We start from the raw sequence: 7,906 nt of genomic DNA, 5'->3' as shown, positions 1-7,906 counted from the left end.
TTTTAAAGTCCATCTAAGTGTGTCTTTGGCTACACAAAACACTTTCAAAGTAATTCTTTTGAGAAAGTGTATTTGAATATCGAGACCCACAGAATGGAGGCCATCAGATGGCCCGGCCCACGTGACGAATCTACACCCAAGTCAGCCTGCACTTACTGGACACACCTCATTGTCAAGGTGAGGTAATTTCTTGGCAAATTAATGGTCCCTAAAACTAGAAAGACAGAGACTGAAGTTACTTGTATGTTGTTTCAGTGGACAAGGATCTTCTTCCTCAAACTATATATTCCCCAGTCCTGTACTTTGTCCTTCCTTACCTGTCTCTTCTGACACCTTGTCTGTGTCTACAGCCCTGGGCCTCCATCCTTGTTTCTCTCATCCTCTCCCTGCTCTCTCTGCTCCTCCTCTTCCAGCATCTCCAAATTGAACACTTTTTCCTCCATTTCTCTTCCTCCAGGACACGGTGGAATCACATCAACCCACCGTCTGCTTCCGCCCCCACAAGGAGATACCTCTATTCCAGGTTCTTCTCTGACCTTCCCCTCCACAGTGGATAGGGACTCCATCTCCTTTAAGGACCGGATGCCCTACTGTAGAGAAACGCGCGCGGCCATGGTCACACTTCTCTGCTTCATCACTATTTCCAAGCACCTCTGAGAGTCCAGCAAGCAGTGAGGGAGCAGGCAGTTGAGGCAGAAATTAAAAGAAGCTGGGGATATCTTCCATTTTTTTGTGAGCTTAGAATGTAGTTGGAACCCTGAGAACGGGGTCACCCTGTGCCAAGAGAAAGGAGGACAGGAAGGTTGCAGGGCCTCCTCCATCCCCTTGAGTAAAGGGATTTGCTTTGTGGTGAAGGAAGCGAAGGAAAGATGTGGGAAGAAAAAGCTTAGCAGAGGATGGTTTCGATCCATCGACCTCTGGGTTATGGGCCCAGCACGCTTCCGCTGCGCCACTCTGCTGACACCTAGCCAAGTGTGGTACTTTATGATCCCAGTTTTTACCCAGTTGCCCAACACCTGCACTTCCATGCTGAAAGTGGTTCCTGTCTTCTCCACTATTTCTTTCCTCCCTCTGTCCATCTCTGCGTTTTGCCTTCTTTCCCGCCCTACATTCGATGTCACCGTCAGTGTCATTGGCACACAGCTTTGGTAAATCTTCAATCCATGCAGGTCTCCACATCTGGATGCCTTCCCCAAGTCTCTTACCACTTTCAGTCTGGGAATTACTTTGCGGGAGAATCGCGTTGAAAGCTTTTTCTGTTCAGTAGTAGATTGAGAATTACACACCCAGGCTCTGCTACAAGACTACCCAGGCTCACTGGCAGGTTCAAACATCAACTCGGCTACTTACTGTGATTTTTTCTTTTTTTTTTTTTAACTGAATTTCTTAAGACTTCTGTATCAATTTCTTACCCTTTAAAATGATGATGCAATGGTTTAATGTTTCAAAATGCTTAGAAAACATCCTTTGCACAGAGCAACCTGTACATTAAATGCTGGGTTTTATTCCTTTTGCTATATCAATATCTCAAACAAGGCAAAGGATAATTTTGTTTTTGTTTTTGTTTCTGTTTTTACTGAAGAAAAAAAGATGCAAAAAAAAATGTGCACAACTCTCAAGCGTTTGGTTCTGTGACTTCTCACAATGTCCACGCACCAGTGTGACCCACAGAGAAGTAGGTCTTAATTAGCAGGCAGGAGCTCCCACAGGACCCCAGACACTTTCCACTGAGATAACCACTATCTTCATATCTAATAACATAGGAAACTTTCGCATTTCAAAAAAATTGTATACAAATATCCAGATTTACTATTTTTGTGTCTGTTTTCTTTCACTCAATAGTATAGTAAGGGTTTGTTGACTTGCATTGCCACATAGTGTTCCATTATAAAAACACGACACAGTCCTCTTGACTTATTCTACTGTTGAGAACACAAAGGTGGATGTAAAAGGGAAACTTTTTACAGTGGGGGAGGAAGGGAGCCGGTCCCTGCTCTGAACAGATCGGGGAAGTCACTGGTGTCCAGAGTCCGTGTTGTCTTCCCCTTCCAGATCCGACTCTATGAGTTCACATGAGCTGGGGATTCCCCGCCAATCATCTCTAAAAAGGGGACAAAAAGCCATGAGAAACAACGAGGGTAACGAGGTTGGGTCCCGACTACATTAGAACTTGCTTACTCTCTCAACTTGTAGCTCATTGTGGTAGCCATCACGCCACAGGACCCCACCGCCGGGGGCGGCCTCGGCCTCCTTCCCTGTAGGATGTGTCAACATTTCTGAACTTGAGAGTCATCCTCCCTTTAGGGGTGGAGACTCGCATCCTGGCTCCCGCCCTCTCCAGCCGAGGCAGCCGCCCCTTTCTTGAGCGCACGGGCTCCCGCTGCCACATCCCTACAGCTCTCGGGTTCCGCAGAAGGCGGACCGCGCTTCTCCTCCGCGCGCGGGCGCGGGCGCGGGCGCCCGGCCGCGGGGCGGCTCCACGCGCGTCGCCCGCCGCGCTGCTGCGGGACCGGCAGCCGCTCCCGACCCCAGGCTGGGACGCCCGGAAGGGACCCCCGGGACGCTGGCACTGTCCCGGAAACGCTCCGCTTTGTGTGGACCAGAGGATGACGCGCGACGAAAAGCTCGTCTCAAACCGGGGTGTGTCTGACAAATCTTCGACCTGCCGCTCCCAGGCTCCTCAGCAGTGAGAGTCCCTGGGACCAGAAGGGCAAGCCAGTGTCTGGGCTTGTCCACCGCCGCCTAGCGACGGTGGGGACGCTGCCGGGGATGGAGGGGACTCGGCCGGAGCCGGAGGATCTGGGCTGTCGGACCCGAAGGCTGAGCAGAGAAGCAGGCGATCCCTGAGGGTAACAGTGGCAGAAGGCAGTACCCGAGCCTCCACGAAGCCGCTGGGAAAGAGTCACGATCCGCCAGGACGCTTTTACCGCACTGAGACGGAGGATACGCGAGAGGAAATCCCTCCGCAGGAAGGAGCGTCCTGGACGCGGACGGGGTCGCGGGGTGCGCTCTGTGCGTGAGCGACCGAGGACGGCTCCGGCTGCCTCCCGCACCCGTGGCCTCTGATCCACTCACCCTCCGAGAGGCCATTGTGACTGGGCGGAGCCATCTGGAGTGGAAACAAGAACGTGGCCACGTGAAATTATTTCTTCAAGTGAATTCAGAACTTCGGCTTGCAATGTGCAATCCCCTCCTCTGTTAACTGAAGAGCCGCAGGATCAGACCCAGTGATGCGGCCTGTACGGTCGAACCCCGGCCCTAGGAGTGTGTAGACTGGGAATTAGGAAGGAGAAATTCCATGCCGACTGCTGTATCCGTGCTATGGACAAAAATTAAGCAGAATACAAAGCACCGGCTATGCCCTTGGAGATTCTGGTTTATAATGATGGGCTAGCCAGAAAGTATTAATAAATTAACACCAACATTAGAAGTCTTCGGGGTACTGAAGGTAACTGAGGGCTAATAGCATATTCTTCAAATAAGAATAAAAGCTTCATGTTCGATTTTGAGCAGATTGAAAATACTGTTTTAAAAGGGAGCCTTGGCCCACACCTTCTCGTATATAAGATACAACATAGGAGCACAGTCTATGGACTGGTTGCTGAGGAAGCAGTTCCATAGTGAAAGTCGAAGAGGAGAGGAGTGAACGTTGAGGGAGGAACCACAGTCCAAGCTAGGGCTTTAGGGTCCTAAGTGTCTGCTTTGAACTGTGAACTGCAGGGAGCATCGTGGGTGACTGTAAGGAGCACTGGAGATCCAACTGGGCTTCCACCCTCAGTATAATTGTGAGTGTGGTCTTGTTCCCTGCAAGACTGATGTCGTTCCACATTGCAGGAAGGCTGGTCAGTCTGTGGGAATTGGACTAAAGTCTTCATGTTCCCTCATAGGCATTTTATTTATTTTCCCCCATACAAAATATTGCTGGCCAATTCTCTCCCACTTTTCCCAAGATAAAGAATTTATTAGGGCAAAGATTCATACCATATTTCTTTTGTCTCTATATCATATTGAATAGAATCTATGAAACCCTTTTTTCACAAACATGCCCCTAGATGCACACATATATCACTTTGCAAACTATTTCAGAGGGTTCATGGAACACTTGAATTCCATGGACCTCAAACTAAGAATCTTGCGCATTGGACTTTCTCCTCTATTTCATCAACCTAGTTTTTAACTAAATAAGCAACAAGTTCTGTAAGAAATTAAGCATTATATTGCTAAAATAAAATCATCTCTTGATCATGGCTGAAAGTCGGTAACCTTGGTCTTGTAAATTAGGTCAACGGTGCATCCATGACCGAAGCCAAGATACAAGCTAAACTGGTTCTCAAAGGGCTCCTGAGGTGCGGATTCTGGATATGCTGTTTGGGGAGATGACTCAGACATAAGTAGTTCAGGTGGAAAGGAGAGGAATAGGCTCATTTTAATCACAGGGTAACTTAAAGGGAAATTCTTTGATCAAAAAGATAAAATCTCGGAAGTTTGGAGATGCAGAAAATGTGAATAAAAATTGTACATTTGGATAAGTCTACATGAATATTAACTGAATAAAATTATCTGAATGTCTTATACAAGAAAGCTGACTATAGACTTTAAATATATGTCAACAATGACATACAAGAGTCAACCAATGAATGCATAAATAAGTGGAGCAACAAAGCAATGTCCCTCTCCCCCACTTCCTCTCTCTCTCTCAAAATCAATAAGTAAAAAAAATTAAAAAAATATTTGAGTAATCATGTATGCTTCACATCATAGGAAACAAAGGAAACCCTCCACAATCCCACAACTCAGAAACCACACTAGCAGTGCTTTGGTGTATTCTCTCCCACCACCCAAATATTTATAATGCAAATATTTTTCCTAATTGAAGTCATACAGTATATACATTTTTCATCCTGCTCTTTTCATTTAACATTATATCATGTGCTTCTTCCCTGAGCTATCAGAAACTTCCAAAATATTGTTTTTAATACTTTGTAGTACTCTTCCAGCTCTGTACGACCTAAGTTAAATAATCATTCCCTTTCCCCACTGTTGAAAATGTTTATTTTAATTATTTTATTATAACTAAAAGTATCCTAAATGTCTGTGCACATAACTAATATCCTTTAGTTTAGATTGCTTCCCTAGAAGAGTTTTCTCCAAAGTGAGCTTCCCTGCTGGAATTTAGAAGTTTAAGTGGCAATAAGGGCCTTGTTCTAAGAAGATGGAGGAGGGATTTGTAATAGTTTCCTGGAGCTGCCTTAACAAATTACTATAACTGGGTGGCCTAAAACAATATACATTTATTCTCTCATAGTTCCAGGGACGAGAAATCCAAATTGCAGGTGTCTGTAGGATTGGCTCTTTCTAGAGGCCCTGAGGGACAATCTGTTTTATGTCTCTCTACTACTAGCCCCTGGTGTTTGCCAAAAACCTTACTGTTCCTTAGGTTTGTAGCCACTTCACTCCAATCTCTGATCTCTGATCTCTCACATGGCCTTTGTCCTAGTCTCTGAATCTCCCTCTCTTTTTAAGGGCACTGTCATTAGATTTAAAGACCAACATAATCCAGTGTGACTTTATCTTGATTACATCAGTGGCAAAGACTATTTTCAAATACACTCACACTCACAAGTGCTGTGGGTTAGGAAATCCAGCCCACTACAAGGGCAACTGTTCTCCCCTCCCCCGCCCTAAATGAAAACATATAGAGAGATCCAACTATCAGGGAGAGTTTGAGGAGCTCAGACATAAAAGAAATTCTCCTGTTTGTATTTGAAAGCCTGTCTGAATCTCCTTGATGGTGCTTTGGCAAAGCACTTCAATTTCCAGAACTCAATACTGCAGACCTTATATTCCCCATTTAAAACAAAAACCTAGTTGTATAGTGTCTCACTGAATCATGCCTCTAAACCCATAAGCAATCCTATTAGTAGAGTTAGATTTGGTCTATGTGTCAGGACAGATGGAGAATGTCCTCAGGCTGGAAAACCTGTTCTTTAAATCATTTCTCCCTATTCACCTAGTCCCTGGACTGTGGCTGCCCTCTCTGGGGAAGGTGAAGAGGAGAGGTTTTCCTGAGGGTTGAATTCTTCCAGCATCATTTCCTTCAGTTCTTGGACCCTCCCTGCCCTCTCACCTATACCTGCACTTAGATTGGATTTCAACCTGTTCTGCAGATCTGAACTTGCCATCCTCTGTAATTAATTGCCTGTGCCATTCACTCAAAACAAAACTTTGACTATGAACACGGTCTTTTGTTAGGCTGTAATGTAAATATAAATGTCTTCTCCAAGATATGCCTTGTACTTGCTTACTGGTAGGTAGTAATGAACAAAATTTTCCAATGTTGGTGAAGTCTAATTTATGCATAAATATTTTCTTTTGTGGTGACTGCTTTTTCTGCTCTGTTTTAGAAATTCTTGCATACTCCAAAGTCATTAAGAAATTATCCTAAGCTATCTTTCAGCAGCATTATTGCTTTATCTTTCATGTTTAAATATACATTTCATGTGATTGAGTTTTGTGTATGTTGTAATTCATTTATTTCCATAGCTATATGCAAATGAGCCACCAATTTATTGTTTCAATTTATTGGGGAAAAAATAGTCTTTCCCTAAAGCACTGCATGGTCACCTTTGTTTTAAATCAAATGACTGTATGAGCGGGTCTATTTAGGATGTGTTCTTCCATTCCAATGTTTAGCTATCCATCCTAGGACGTGCCACATTGTCTTGACTGCCATGGCTTTATAATAGCAATTTTTTTCTCCTTTCAGAAAAAATTCATAAAATCTAACATACATCCACAAACACATTGCTTGGAGCCTCGGATTTTGTTGAAAGGAGCAATGTTGACATCCCTCGAATGCTTCTGGAACTTGGGGGTGTCTTCTTTCCGCAAGTGTGTGACCATTTTGCCATTGACCTCAACACAACTGGTCTTGTGGAGGCTCGAGTCTAGGGGCACCAGCTTGGAGTCAATCAGCCAATGCAGCTGGATGGAGCACACACAGCGCCGCCCCCGCCCTCCCCTCCCCCCCGCCCCTCGCTGCGCCAGGTCGGCACCATCATTCCAGGGTGTGATGTCTAAGAGGATGAAGGGCTTGAAGTATTTAAAGGGCCTTTTCGATCTTCTTCTTGGCATATGGCCCTATTACTATGCAAATGAGAGGCAGAACCAGGCAACCATATTCTTGTTAGCTCCCAAGGAGTCTTCCAAGTCCCTTGTGATTTAAACCCAGGTTCTCCTCTGGGCCTTAAAGTAGCTGTGGCTTTGATATGTTAGAATGGCACTGAAATGTTTTGGTCAGCGCAGCCGGACTGGGAGCGAGGAGAGCAGGGGAGGTGTGGGTCCCCTGCAGTTCCCAGAGCCCCGCAGTGGCCGGTCGCCCAGGAGACAGGGGAGCGGCAGCTGCGCCGCAGAATCTGAGGCACCCATGAGTTCTGCAGCTTTCACGTTAAAGAAAGGTGGCATACAGTACTTGAACCCTAAGCAGTAACACGATTGCCGATAAGTGTAAAACGGTGACTGACTACAAAACATGTCCTTCCCTGGAGATGAATCTGAAGACCGGTCTCCCGCACTGCCCCGAACGGCGGCCAAATACTCACCACTTTACTAACGAAGAGAAACCCTACTTGAACCACGGATTCCATGGAATCCTTCACTGACCCAAGACCGCAAAACAAGGAAGAGGGCCATTTCTGTCGGGGAGGGAGTCGCGCGGGGGGTTCCCACACCTGCTCGGAAGCTACGCGGAGAAAGCAGCGATCACGCACCTTTCAGAGAATGGAAGGTGATGTCAAGTTCCATCGCCATTGCTGTGCAGCTCTGCCCTGGCAAATTTAGCCAAGGACACTGTGCTCTGTTTCCATCCCCTCTCTTTGGGAGGAGGGAAAAAACAACCCCTTCACCC

The 7,906-nt window shown here is 46.1% G+C and overlaps 1 non-coding gene across 1 annotated transcript; it reads right to left on the bottom strand.

Moving 5' to 3' along the window:
- Nucleotides 1–887: 887 nt before the first annotated feature.
- On the bottom strand, nt 888–959 carry TRNAM-CAU (transfer RNA methionine (anticodon CAU)). The gene has a single exon. It is a non-coding gene; the product is annotated as a tRNA-Met (tRNA).
- Between the last annotated feature and the right edge of the window lie 6,947 nt (nt 960–7,906).

This window comes from Pteronotus mesoamericanus, unplaced genomic scaffold (assembly GCF_021234165.1).
Source record: "Pteronotus mesoamericanus isolate MK-2021 breed Mesoamerican mustached bat unplaced genomic scaffold, CSHL_Meso_final scaffold_99, whole genome shotgun sequence".
Classification (NCBI taxonomy): domain Eukaryota; kingdom Metazoa; phylum Chordata; class Mammalia; order Chiroptera; family Mormoopidae; genus Pteronotus; species Pteronotus mesoamericanus.
This window is presented reverse-complemented; position numbering and strand designations above follow the sequence as displayed.